General features: G+C 46.6%; 2 long non-coding RNA genes across 2 annotated transcripts; both read right to left on the reverse strand.

Annotated features, from left to right (window-relative positions):
- Nucleotides 1–7,000: 7,000 nt before the first annotated feature.
- Nucleotides 7,001–10,490, reverse strand: LOC137463898 (uncharacterized). Its single transcript, XR_010993996.1, has 4 exons — nt 10,347–10,490; nt 10,123–10,213; nt 8,539–8,809; nt 7,001–7,818 (listed from the first exon to the last, which is right to left on the reverse strand). It is a non-coding gene; the product is annotated as an uncharacterized lncRNA (long non-coding RNA).
- A 1,718-nt stretch (nt 10,491–12,208) lies between these two features.
- Nucleotides 12,209–13,255, reverse strand: LOC137463909 (uncharacterized). Its single transcript, XR_010994007.1, has 2 exons — nt 13,149–13,255; nt 12,209–12,407 (listed from the first exon to the last, which is right to left on the reverse strand). It is a non-coding gene; the product is annotated as an uncharacterized lncRNA (long non-coding RNA).
- Between the last annotated feature and the right edge of the window lie 981 nt (nt 13,256–14,236).

A 14,236-nucleotide genomic window follows, 5' to 3' on the forward strand; every position in this document is an offset into this window, starting at 1 on the left:
GTGGCCTTACCTGTTGGTTTAATCTTCTTCCATTATGTCACAATGGTCTCCTTGGTCTGAAAAAGGTCCAATGTGTCACAGTGGCCTCTTGGTTCCATGCGCCATGTGGTCCTGTTGTGTCACAATGGAGTCCTTGCTTTCTTCATATCAAAACGACTCCTTGGCTCCATTTTTCCTTATTTCTGATTTCAATCATCTTCCATCATGTCACAATAATCTCCTTGGTTTGAGAAAGCTACAGAGTGTCACCATGGTGCCATGATTCCATGTGGCCTTACCTGTTGGTTCAATCATCTTCCACCATGTCACAATGGTCTCCTTGGTTTCCAAAAGCTCCATTGTGTCACAGTGGCCCCTTGGTTCCATGCAGTTCTGTCATGTCGCAATGTTAACCGTGCTTTCTTCATGTCACAATGGCCCTTGGCTCCTTGTGTCCTTACCTGTTGGTTTCAGCATCTTCCATCATGTCACAATGACTTCTTGGTCGGAAAAAGCTCCACTGTGTAACTGTGGCCCCTTGGTTCCATGCGCCATGTGGTCCTGTCATGTCACAATGGATGGAGTCCTTGCTTTCCTTTGTGTGAAAAAGGCTGCTTGGCTCCATGTGGCCTTGCCTGTTGGTTTATTCTTCTTCTGTCATGTCACAATGGTCTCCTTGGTCTGAAAAAGCTCCAATGTGTCACAGTGGCCTCTTGGTTCCATGCGCCATGTGGTTCTGTCGTGTCACAATGGAGCACTTTCTTTCTTCGTGTCAAAACGATTCCTTGACTGCATGTGGCCATACCTGTGAGTTCAATCATCTTCCATCATGTCACAATGGTCTCCTTGGTCTGAAAAAGCTCCACTGTGTCACAGTGGCTCCTTGGTTCCATGTGGTTCTGTTAGGCCACAGTGGAATCCTGACTTTCTTCATGTCACAATGCCTTCTTGTCTCCATGTGGCCTTACCTCTGAGTTCCATCATCTTCCATCATGTCACAATAATCTCCTTGGTTTGAGAAAGCTACAGAATGTCACCATGGCGCCATGATTCCATGTGGGCTTACCTGTTGGTTCAATCATCTTCCACCATGTCACAATGACTCCTTGGTCTCAAAAACCTCCACTGTGTCACAGTGGCTCCTTGGTTCCATGTGGTTCAGTTGGGCCACAGTGGAATCCTTGCTTTCTTCATGTCACAATGCCTCCTTGGCTCCATTTGGCCTTACCTCGGAGTTCAATCATCTTCCATCACTTCACAATAATCTCCTTGGTTTGACAAAGCTCCAGAGTGTCACCATGGCGCCATGATCCTATGTGGCCTTACCTGTCGCTTCAATCATCTTCCACCATCTCAAAATTGACTCCTTGGTTTCCAAAAGCACCACTGTGTCACAGTGGCCCATGGGTTCCATGCGGTTCCGTTGTGTCACAATTGCAACCTTTCTTCATTTTACAATGGCTCCTTGGCTCCATGCGGTCTTACCTGTTATTATAATCATCTTCCATCATGTCACAATAATTCCTTTTTCTGAAAAAGCTCCACTGTGTCGCAGTGGCTCCTTAGTTCCGGCGATTCTGCTGTTTTACAATGGAATCTTTGCTTTCTTTGTTTCATAATATCTCCTTGGCTGCATGCGGCCTTACCTGGTGGTTTAATCATCTTCCATCATGTCACAATGGACTCCTTTTTTTGAAAAAGCTCCACAATGTCACAGTGGCTCTTTGACTCCATGTGGACTTACCTTTGGGTTCAATCATCTTCCATCATGTCAATATGGTCTCTATGGTTTCAAAAAGCTCCACAGTGCACAGGTGTCCCATTGATCCATGCGGTTCTGTTGTATCACACTGGAATCCTTGATTTCTTCGTGTCACAATGGATCCTTGGCACCATATGGCCTTTCCGGTGAGTTTGATCATCTTGCATCACTTCGCAATGGTCTTCTTGGCCTGAAAAAGCTCAAATGTGTCACTGTGGCCCATTTGTTCCATGTGGTTCTGTTAGGCCACAGTGGGTGGGGGAGGGGAAGCCATGAGGCCTGGTTGAGGTGAGCTGAGGGGTAGAAGGACTGGAACCGAGCCAGCTCCTGTGGACGGAAGGGTGGAGAGAAGTGGAGATGTCTTTGTCATTCCCCCCTAGAGGGAAGAGACAGAGAGTCCGGACGGCACCTGTAACTTTGCTGGCGTGGAGGAGAAAGAGGAGGGGGGGGAAGGCGCCCAGCCTTGGCCTTGGGAATCGGCTGCTGGGCAGAGATTTCGGCCGTCCAGGGAGTCTGAACTTTTAACCCTTTCCTGAGAAATGAAAGCTTTGTAAAATATTACTCCTCCTTGATTTGAAGTAGAAGAGAGACAGTCTGGGATCCAAGATGATGGAAGAGGAAATTTTTGAGTTGTAAGGAGATGATGGAATGGCTTGTGGCTGGACTTTTCTTGTTAGCCATAGACTGAACCAAATTCTCCTGAGAGAGGCTGTACTTAGTGGGGTGCATTGGTAGGCCAAGAGACCTGTTTCAGTGACTACCAACAGAAGAATGGAGAGAAGAGAGGAAAGTTGAAGAGGGTGTGGAGAGGCCCTCAGTCTTCAGAGAAGAAGAAGAGAAGAAGATCTCTGTTCTTGCACCCTCTTCCACAGGGGAAAATAGGGGCGGGGGGGGGACTGTAGTCCCGAGATGAGAAACTGAACTGTTATTTTTCTTGGTCCTTGGCAAAGCGTCCTTAAAGGAGGCCTATGAGCAGTCTGTCCATGCACGGTGGTGAGAGCACTGTGACATGGAAAGGAGAGTGTCACCATGGCAGCTGTTCTCCGGGCGGTTGCCATGTGTGACATGGAAACACAGGGGTGGCAATTGTGTTTCCTGGGGGGTATGTGGCACAGGAGAGACTCCCGTCTCCCTTGAAAGATTGAGTATTTGAATATCTGAAGGGTGGCAACTTGGTCAGGATCCTGGGTGGTGTCTCATCATGGGTTTGTTTGGAAATTAGGTGGGAGGAGGAGGGGTGTTCAGGGAGGTCTTCATCCTGGATTTAATGTTTGTAGTTTTCAAAGTAGTAGTAGTTTAATAAAGTTTTCTACCTAGTTATCAAGTTTGGGCCTGCTCTGCTCTGTTCCTGATCATATCTCACAGCAATTATTTAGGAAGGTGTAATTTCATGGCGGGCGCTGGAATTTTCCCAGTGTCAAACGATGACAGGTGCTTTTTCAGACCAAGGAGACCATCGTGACATGATGGAAGATCAGCAAAATCACAGGTAAGGCAATATGGTGCCATGGAGTCATTCTCAAACGAAGGAAGCAAGGATGCCATTTTGATACGACAGAACCGCATGGAACTAAGGGGACACTGTGACACAGTGGTGCTTTTTCAGACCAAGGAGACCATTGTGACATGGTGGAAGATGATTGAACCAACAGGTAAGGCCACATGGAGCCAAGGAGGCATTGTGACACGAAGAAAGCAAGGTTTCCATTGTGGCCTAACAGAACCACATTGAAACAAGGGGCCACTGTGACACATTGGAACTTTTTCATACAAAGGAGACCATTGTGACATGATGGAAGATGATCAAACTCACAGGTAAGGCCATATGGTGCCCAGGAGCCATTGTGACATGAAGAAAGCAAGAATTCCTAACAGAACCACATGGAACCAAGGGGCCATTGTGACACAGTGGAGCTTTTTCAGACCAAGGAGTCCATTGTGACATGATGGAAGGTGATCAAACTCACAGGTAAGGGCATATGGTCCCAAGGAGCCATTGTGACACGAAGAAAGCAAGGATGCCATTGTGATACAACAGAACCGCATGGAACCAATAGGCCACCTGTGCACCGTGGTGCTTCTTCAGACCAAGGAGTTCGTTGTGACGTGATGTAAGATGATAGAACTCACTGGAAAGGCCACATAGTGTCAAGGAGCCACGTGACACTGTGGCGCTTTTTGAAACCAAGGAGATATTTGGGACATGATGGAATATTATTGCACCCACATGTAAGGCTGCACGGATCAAAGAAGCCATTGTGACACGAAGAAACCAAGGATTCCAATGTGGAATACAGAACTGCATGGAAGGAAGGGGCCACGTCGATAAACAGAGGAACCCTTTGTGACATGATGGAAGATGATTGAATCCATGAGAAAAGACACATGGAGCCAAGGATCCATTGCGACACAGTGCAGCTTTTTCAGACCAAGTAGTTATTGTGACATGATGGAAGATGATTAAACCAACAGGTAAGGCCGCATGGAGCCAAGGAGCCATTGTTATATGAAGAAAGGAAGGCTTCCCTTGTGACACAACAGAACCACATGGAACTAAGGGGCCTCTGCTCCAATACAAGGTTGCAGCAATTTCCAGAGTTTTTTACCATACACACACACGCACACGCACACACAATTCTCCCTCCCCTCCTGCCCTGCAAATACGATGAGGGGATGCAGCACCACTGCTGCAGCTGAGCCTGTGCAACTGCACTGCAGGAAGGGAGGGCCCGTCCGGGCCCAACCCTCCTCGGTGTTCATCTCAGCACTTCTCCCCACCTGGCCCATCTCCTCCTTTAGCTTTCTATCTCCCTAGTTCACATTTACTATTAAATCATGTCTGTGCTATTGACTCTGGCATATGGTCTTTCTTGCCCCTTAATTCATGCAGAGGCTTCTCTTAATCATCAAATCTTTACTCCATCATTATCCACAGTGGAGTTAGGAAAAGCTGCACATTGATACCTTCATTGAGATCCAAGGGACACTAGTGCTTCAGCCTCCCAAATTCTCTTCACATCTTTTTTGACATGGTAGTCTTCAGCACACGAGTGCTGTCATTGTAGAACTCAGAAATTTGTGTCTTTCTTGAACCTAAAGGGTGCAGGGGAAATGGAGCCGACATTTGGAGACAGGCAGGAAGTAGAATGGGATGTCAAAGCCAGCACCCAGGAAGAAGAGTGGCCACCAGGTGCTGGCTGGAGGTAACTGAGCTACTGCTCAGTCCTCTGCTTCTTGCTCATCACAGGACTGGTCAAGCTAGAAGCCCAAGGCCGTTTCTACAACAATAACAAAACAATTCATTAATCTCTGACCCGGATCAGGTTTTGCTCATGTTCTAAAAAAGCAGGATTTGTGAACTGGCAAAGGTTGAAAACACATGTTTTTTAAATAAAAATAGCTGTCAAACATGGAAGATCTCCAGGTAAATATCGGCTCTATTGCATTCCTAGTTTCTCATCTTAGCACATAGCAAGTCCTTCTCCAAGTCTACTGCTGAAAGGCTTTGGGAGGTAGACACTCCCTTCAGCAGCTCCAGCAAGGCCTCCCCCAAAGGGGAGGTCCAGTAAGTTTTATCTAGGTCCCAATTTCTGCTTGCACACACCAGGAAAAGACTCAGCTTTTGCTGTCAAACACCCACATGATTTACTGAAGAGGCACCTGGCTGTTTTAGAGTCTCATGTGTTAAAAACGAAATTAGCGCTTCACTATTAGAACCCAGGAGTACAGGGTTTGATGGTTGGTTGTGAATGCTCATCAAGATTAACAAAGACAGCAGTCACACGTCAAGAAACTCTTGTGCTTCTAGGTACAGTTGTCTTAAATCCAGCAAGAGTACAGGTTGTGATGGTTGATTGTGAATTCTCATCAGGATGAACAAAGACAGCAGCCACATGTCAAGAAACTCTTGTGCTTTTAGGTGCAGTTGTCTTAAATGCAGTAGGCTACCTGCTGTGCAGACTCAAAAGCTGTTGGCTAACAAGCCCTTAAATTTGTACAAGAGAGTTTCACAAGAGGTCACCAACAAGCCCTCACTGTTGCTCAGTGCCCTTCAATCATCTTTCAGCTCCTCCCAAGGACCTTCTCAAAGCTGCTGACTCACAAGCCACAACACATAGCCACAAGCTCCCCACACCCTCAGCAAACTTCCCAACTGAGGATGGAGTAGAACAGGACAGCCGTGTGTGCCCTGGCAGAGTGAGGGAGGAGAGAAATAGAGGCAGAGGAAGGACTGAGGGAATATCACCATTCTGCAGATCCTGTGTTGGTGCAGCCACGTGGATAGTGCAGAGCTGGAGTCAGCAATGAGAGTGACAGAGAGACAGGGACAAGAGAGCGAGAGGGCCCCATCTGCCCCGCCCTGGTGCAGCCTCTTATGGACAGGAGATTTTTCCTGCAGAGCCAGCCCTTTGAGGCCTTCTCCAGGGAATGGGTTGAGGGTGGGGACTGAGCTCAAGTCTTCACGCAGAGCAGAAATTTGGCTCAGGACAGTGCTGCTCCACCCCTGCAGGATCCTCTCATCACAGCCTTCCTGTCACAGCACTCAGAAAGTCTGAGGCAAAACACGCTTAGACCTGGTCCTGCACATTCACACCACAGCTTTTATACCACCAGCAAGTCTGCTGAAACTTAATACAGAGTACAGAATGTTAAAAATGCACAAAATACCTGAGCAGGTCTTGCTGGAGCATCTCTCTCAGAAGGCCCTGGAGATGTCGCTTGGCTGCTGCTGGTGGGGTTCTGAGATGGAGCTGTTTTTCTGTAAGGATGGTCCGATACTTCAAGTTACAAGGCCGAAATATCAACTGCCATAGTCCTTTCCTTGCAGACCTTCAGTGCCAGGACTCAAGGAAACAGCATGAGGCTGAGTTGAGGGAGCTTTAGGCAGGATATCAGGAAAACATTTGTGCCCCAGAGGGTGCTTGAGCACTGCAACAGGCTCCCCAGGCCAGTGGCCGCTGCAGCAAGGCTTCAGGAAGTGTTTGGACAGCACTCTTGGGCACCTGGTGTGATTCTTGTGGTGTCCTGTGCAGGGCCAGGGTCCTGGCAGGTCCCTGCTATCTCAGCATATTCTAAGAACCTAGGCTTCATTTCCCAGGGCTTTCTTCTGAAAAGGCTCTTTTCCTTCCCCAAAAGACTGAACTTACCTAGAAAGTATTAACTTCAAATTCGCTCGATCATTTTACTGTAGCCAGGCCAGTCAGTCTGAAGGGCTTGAAACAGATGCTCCTTCAGACTGAAGGAATTATCCTTTCCATTCAGGTCTGCAATCTACAGGCAGACATCTCAGAGAACAAATGTTCATTACACCTCTATGCAAACTACAGAAATCTAAATGGGCTACTTCAGTTGGGATGGCAAAACATGGCTCTCATTATATTGTGAATGTCTTCAGGGTGAAAAAATCCCTGCCACTCCCCTGGGCAAACACAGCAACAAACTTCACAGGTTCAGGGAATCAGTTCCTTAAAGCCACTGTAGGATCAACTGAAAGTGTATCCATGTTGAATTTGAGTCCTTTGACTAGGTTCCAAAACGCTTTTCCCTAGCTAAAGAGGAAATATTCCTATTTGATATATTAATGCTTGCATTATTCAGCAAAAGCCTATGTGGATGGGGAATATTTAGAAAGGAAGGAAGGATCTACTGCATCTTTCAATGGGTGTGCATTGTATGAAAGCCTATGAGAAGGAAATCCCAGTGGAACTTAACTCAAAGGAGTATTGGAAAAGTCTCTAATTTAAACAGGTGAGGAAGCAGTAAAATGATGAACAGCAGAATAGCATAACGGAAGAGGTGCTGGCACAAGCTCCACGATCTCACCTCCTGAAGGATTTTGCCAAGGGAATCCTTGTCCTTTTGCCTGACTCCATCTCTCTGCAGCCGAGCAATTAACTCTGGCTCCTTGTAATCCCTCAGAGCAAGTAAATGAATCACCCTGTCCCTGTAGGGTCGGCCGTAAACAGCAGCGCAACCGCTCCAGTCGATGTCTGCAAGTCTCACAGGCATCATCCTCTTCTTCTCAGGCACAGGACCTGAATTGCTTTGCTGGGCTCCTCTGACCTCTGCTTTTCCTCCTAAAGTGAGGGAAAACCAGAAACAAATAGTTCAAATTGGAGGTTTGGAGAAGGCAAGGAAGTTGATTCAAAAGGATGTACCAAGACTTTTAAGCCTCTATTTGTTCGGCATTTACAGATCTCCAAGAATCCAAACAGTAAAGCATTAAAAAGAAACCGTCATTAAAAGCTGGTAAAGGAGTGATACTGGATGGGAAGTTTTTATGAAAAATTATTTTTATGCATGATGCTTTTATATGATTTCCCCAGTTTGTAAGCTCAAGCATTGAGCTATATCTAGAATGACATGGACAGTGGGATTAAGTGCACCCTCAGCAGGTTTGCCAAACCCAGAGGCATGGGATGCCATCCGGAAGGACCAGGAAGTGAGGCCCTTGCAACCTCATCAGATTCAACAAGGCCTAGTGCAAAGTGCTGCATCTTTGGCGTTGGGGCATTCCCTGGCACCAAGACAGGCTTGGGGATGAAGGTGGGGAGGACTTGGAGGTGCCGGTGGAGGGGAGGTTAGATATGTCTAAAAAACCATACAGATATCCAGTAAAAAATGAAATGGAAGCATATCTAAAAGTGGTCCATCACTTTAATACCCTTTGCACTTGGACCGTGTGACTCCTTTTCTGCTTGGGTCCTGCACTCTCTGCTCATCTCTTTGGCTTTGCTCATGGCAAGCGAATTCCAAAGGATGGAGTTTTTTCACTCTGTCTAACTCTGTTTTCTCACCTTTGGAGTTGGGAGTCTTCCCCTGCACCCTGACAGGCACTGGGATTCCCGAGGGAGTCTGAATTTTATCTTTCTCTTGTAGCTCATGGGTGGAGGTGGAAATGGAGCTGACACTTGGAGACAGGTTCAAAGGTGAGCAGGATGTGGAAGGCAGGTCCAAGGAAGAAGGAGAGCGGCCACCAGCTGCTGGCTGGATATGACTGGGCTCTTGGTCAATCCTCTGCTTCTTGGTCATCACAGGACTGATAAAGGCAGAAGCCAGAGGCTGTTTCTGCAAAGATGATCCCAATTAGTTTTGCTCTGAAAAAGCAGCATTTCTGACCTGGCAATGGTTGAACACACACCTTTCTTACCTAAAACGGCCTGTCATACAAGGAGGTGCTGCAGCTAAATATGTTCGCTATTTCATTCCTACTTTCTCACCTGAGTATTCAGTGAGTCCTCCTCCAACTCTGTAGCTAAATGGCTTTGGGAGAAAGACATTCCCTTCAGCACCTCTATCAAAGGCTTCCCAAAAATGAGGAGCTCAGGTTGGCTTTATCTTGCTCCCTATTTCTGCTTAGACACACCAGGAACACACTCAACTCTTGCTGTCACACACCCACACGATTCACTAAAGCAGCCCCAAGAAGCCGCCGGTGAGGTGCTGATCACAGCGTGTCCAGTGCAGAGATGATAACAACAACAGAGAGAAGCCCCAGTCTGGCTGCAGGTCTCATTGCTGCTGTTCTCCAGAGGAAACCCTGGGTCACAGCCTCTTCCCTACCAAGCACACGCTGCTCCCACCCGTGCACATCAGCAGCTCGGAGCAGGACTGCCAGACACGGCTCTGTGCCAGCCCGCTGACAGAAATGCTGTGGGCATGGAGGTAGGACATAAGGGGATGCTGGGCACTGCAGCATTTCCTGCTCGGGCTGGGAAAAGAGCTAGGGAAAACCAGAGCTGTGTCCTCCCTCCTGTTTAAAGAGAATTCTTTTAAGGCATAGAAAATATACCTTTCATGCAGTGTTTTCCAAGATTCTTTCAAACCTTTTTCCTTGCCCTCTTGTACTGGCCATCTCTTGATTTTAAGCCTGACAAGTCCAAGGTATTCCCTGTTGAATCAGAGTCCCCTCCTCACACACGGGATAGCCTGAATCAAAATGGGAGCCTAAATGCTGCGTAGGACAGAAAAACAAGTTTCCTACAAATGCCTCAGTACTGGAATTTGTCCTTATGCTAGACTTCCCTAAGATTTCTCTTCAAACAGTAGCACTGGCATTACTGTGCATGATTTAGGTACTAGAGCTGCCATATCGTCAAGAACCCTGCACAGACACAGCTAGGTACCAAAAACATGTCCACACCTTGTCCTTAGCAGAGTTTCCTATGCACCATAAGAAACAAGTCATGTGTGCAAGCTTGTTGCAGGCTTTGACATTGTAAGCATCTTGAAAAGTATACAGGAATCCCATTAGAAGTACACACTTCGGGTTTATATGATATAAAGACAACACTACTGCTTCATATCAGAGCTTGGACACCAAGAGCAAGTGGGATAAAACATCATCTAGGGTACAGAATGTTTAAAAATTCACAAAATACCTGAGCCGTTCTTGGTGGAGTATTTCTTTCAGAAGGTCCCAGAGATGGTGACTGGCTGGTGCTGGTGGCATTTGGAGATGGAGCTGTTTTTCTGTAAGGATGGTCCAACATTTCAGGTTACAAGGCAAAAATATCAGCAGTCATCGCTCTTTCCTCACAGCGAAAACAGACCTTCATTTCCCAGAGGGTTTTTTTGAAATGGCTGTTGTCCTGACTGAACTTACTGAAAAAGGGTCACCTCCAATGTCTTTCTATCTCTTTCACTGTAGCCAGGCCAATCAACCTGAATGTCTTTGAAGAAATGTTCCTTCAGACTGAAAGAATTCTCATTTGCATCCAGGCTGGCTGCCTATGGGCAGACATTTAAAACGTCAATATTCATTACACCTAAAGGCAGACTACAGATGTAAAACTGGTAGTGCAAAGCTAAAGCAAAGCTGAAATGAAAATCATGCACCAGTTTTCCAGGACTTTTGTTTGATGTGAAGAACAAAGCAGCTGTCATGTAAGAGGCAACAAGATTAAACAGGTGTTGTCCATTTGGGCTGTAGAAATTTGGATGTAAGTAAATGCCAAAGTGCTGCAAGCATGGAGGAAATGGACGCTATGAGAACCTCTCCCTGCACCAGAGATCCAGGTTTTTTGGTCTTTAACGCAGCTTTGAGAATCAAGGTACACTATGCCAGAACTCTCAGTTTTCACCATTTGAAATACATGGAGAGGCCAGGTTTTTCCTTTTCTTTTGAGTAGGACCTGGAGAACATCATCTCCATGAGCAAGTCCATATTTTTCCACCCTCAGGAGGACACCTGCTGCCCTCTTGTTTCACCCAGCTACATTGCCATGGCAGAGCACAGCCTGGACCTGTAACGGGGCATGTTTTCATCATCCCATGAAGCACCACAGGATGCTGGCATTTGTCTCTGCAAACAGAACTGCTTTTCTTTCTCAAGTGTCTGCTCAGAGGAAACTACAGCTTCCTATGGAACTCTTACAGGAGATAACCTACCTAGAGCTACACTTCAACAGCTTAAAAGTAACAAAGATACCCAGAATCAGGAATTCACTTCTTAAAAGCAGAACTAAGGCTGTGTTGGAAGAGAAGGAAGGCTGTGAGTATAAGAGCTCAGCAAGTTCTCCCTACTGGTTTTTCATGTATAGCAAAAAATAACACCACCTCCCCATGAAGTTAAGAAAAATGTGAATAACAGTTTCAGGATGTAGTGCTGTTCACAAAGCCCTTTCAGATTGCAAACCAGTATCTTGAGGCAGTTCACACAGCAAACAAAAAACTACTCCTTCAAAATCTCCTTAAACATTAACAAGAAGAAACAGAAAGGAGAATTTTCTTTCATCTCTTGCCCTCTAAGGAGCTGAGTTTTGAAATCTTACCATCGCTTTTTTCCTAGCTAAAAAGGAAATATTGCTACTTGATACGTTAATGCTTGCATAATTCAGCAACAGCCTACACTGACGGGGACTATTGAACAAGGAAGGAAGCAGCCACTGCATCCTTCAGTCAATGTGAATCGGATGAATGGCTGTAATAAAGAAATACCAGTGGCACTAAAAGGACAACTGGAAAATTATGAGAAATAATAGGTGCCAAGGAAGTTGAAGACTCAATCCACACAAGAGCAAAGAAACTCTGTGCTCAAAGTTGGGCCACCACCTTTCTCATGTAGGATTTGCCTGGAACACCCTTCCCTGGAAGGCAACCCCCACAGACCCCAGTAGAAGCTTCATCAAGCAGTTTAACAGTGCAAGGAAAAGAGGGAGGGTTCAAATAAGGCATGAGAAGCAACAACATTACAAAGAATTTATCACTGCCAGCTATTCTAGAAAAACAACAACAAGTTTTGAGGATTTTTTTCTTTTTGTCACATGGACTTGCAGTTGGGTGGAAACTGGGTAAAACTGATGGGAAAATGTAAACAAGGAGCATTTCCTAAGCCTCTCATTAGATTCTAATTGAAACCTGAAGTAAGACGCTAAGAGTTAGCATTACCGGCAACAGCTCCAGGATCTCACCTCCTGAAGGATCTTTCCAAGGGATTCCTTCTCCTTTTCCACAACTCCCTCCCTCTCTAAGCAGGCAAGTAGCTCTGACTTCTTGTAATTCTTCAGAGCCAGTAAATGAATCACCCTGTCTCTGATGGGTCGTTGAGAAACAGTACTGAAAGGTCTCTGGAAGAATTTTGCAGGGTTCGTGGGCATCGTTCTCTTTCTCTCGGGCACAAAATCTGGAGAGCTGTGTGGGGCTCTCCTGAGCTCTGGTATTTTCACTTCAGTAAAGAAAAAAACAGAAAACAAATTGTCAAATGGGGAGTGGGAGGAAGCAAGGTAGTTGACGCAAAAGGATGTACCAAGACTGTTGAAACTCTATTTGTTCAGAATTTATAGATCAGTACGAATCCAGACAGTAAAGCATTAGGAAGGAACAGTCATTAAAAATGCCATGTAAAGGAGTGATACTGGAGGGGAGGTATTTATGAAAAACTCTTTATATGCATGGTGGTTTTCATATGACTTCATATGATGTCCATAAGAATGATATGGACGGTGGGATTAAATGCACTTTTGGCAAGTTTGACAACACCAGAGGCCTGGGATGCCATCCAGAGGGACATGGAGAACCTTGGCAAGTAGGGCCCTGGGAACCTCATCAGATTCAACAAGGCCAAGGGCAAAGTGCTGCATCTTTGGGGTTGGGACATGGCCTGTCCCTGCTGGGCAGGGATGCTGCGATGGGATGGAGCGGCTGGGATGAAGGTGGGGAGGACTTGGGGGTGCTGGTGGATGAGAGGCTGGGCATGAGCTGGCAACGTGTGCTGGCAGCCCAGAAAGGCAACCCTGTCCTGGGCTGCATCAGGTGAAGCGTGGCCAGCAGGTCAAGGGAGGGGATATGACGCAGCAGGCGCTGTTTTGAAACCAGGAACTCCTGCTTAGTGGCTGATGGAGACTTCATGCGTATTGGTGAGAAATCCGGGAGCTTTGTCCCTGCCATCACACACACGGAGACTGACCTTTCTTTACACGCTCCTTCAGTCTTTCAATGTAGGTCAAATTTTTAATGCCTTTCTCCACTTCCTGTTCCTTGGACCATGCCTCTCTGCTATTTGTCTGCAAACCTAATTGCACAAACATCACACACTTCAATTATTGAGAACGCTGTAAACATGCCAGTTGTCGAGTGAAGACACTACTAATGTTTGAGAAGTTCAATCCAATGTGGATAGAGAAACTTCCCACAGCATTCAAACAAAACACCTCCTAAAACCATACCCCTGAATGACTTCTAAAGAAAATTACCTGAAACCATAACCAAGCATTAAGATGAAAATTAGGTAAGAGTTCTTCACCCAGAGGGTGATCAGGCATTGGGACAGGCTCCCCACAAGGCTGCTCAGGGTACCAGGTCCACCAGAGCTCAGAAAACATTTGGACAAGTTCCACAGGCACCTGGTGGGATTCTTGGGGACAGAGCTGCACTTGCATATCCTTGTGGATCCCTTCCAACTCTGATTCTGATTCTCTGTCTGTGACAAAGCCCAGTCCCTAACTGGTACTGCATGGAGCATGTTGCAAAGGCACCCTGTACCCTACCAGCAACCAGACCTGTCTCACCTGAGTTTCTCTGTGCCAGCCTAAAGCCAAAGCGGCACCAAGTTCCACAATTGTCTCACTACTGCCAGTCCTCACACCCCAGTTACTGAATGTTAAATATTCCCTTAGGATCTGTGTAGACCACCACCAAGAATCACACAAATCATCATCCACATGTGAAACAGAACGTCCCCAGTGAAAAATCTGAAGTTTAGCTTTGTCTCTCCGGAAAGCCACCATGATGCTAGTTTAAAATGCTCTGCACTAGGCTAAGGCAGAGCAAGAGCTGCACTTGCAGTGGCAGGGAAGTCCCTGCAGGCAGGTGACTGCAGCCACAGCCAGGTGAGAGCCTGCTTTTCTCAGGGCAGCTGGCTGTACCTGGCTCAGCTCACTGCTGCAGGCAGCACCACTGAGTGCCTGTACGGGGAATGTGCACCTCGAGTCTGCCTGGAGCCAGGCTCCTTGGGGAAACAGCACTGAGAACAGATTAATAACAAATGACATCACC

This window comes from Anomalospiza imberbis, chromosome 31, assembly GCF_031753505.1.
Source record: "Anomalospiza imberbis isolate Cuckoo-Finch-1a 21T00152 chromosome 31, ASM3175350v1, whole genome shotgun sequence".
In the NCBI taxonomy this organism is placed as follows: Eukaryota; Metazoa; Chordata; class Aves; order Passeriformes; family Viduidae; genus Anomalospiza; species Anomalospiza imberbis.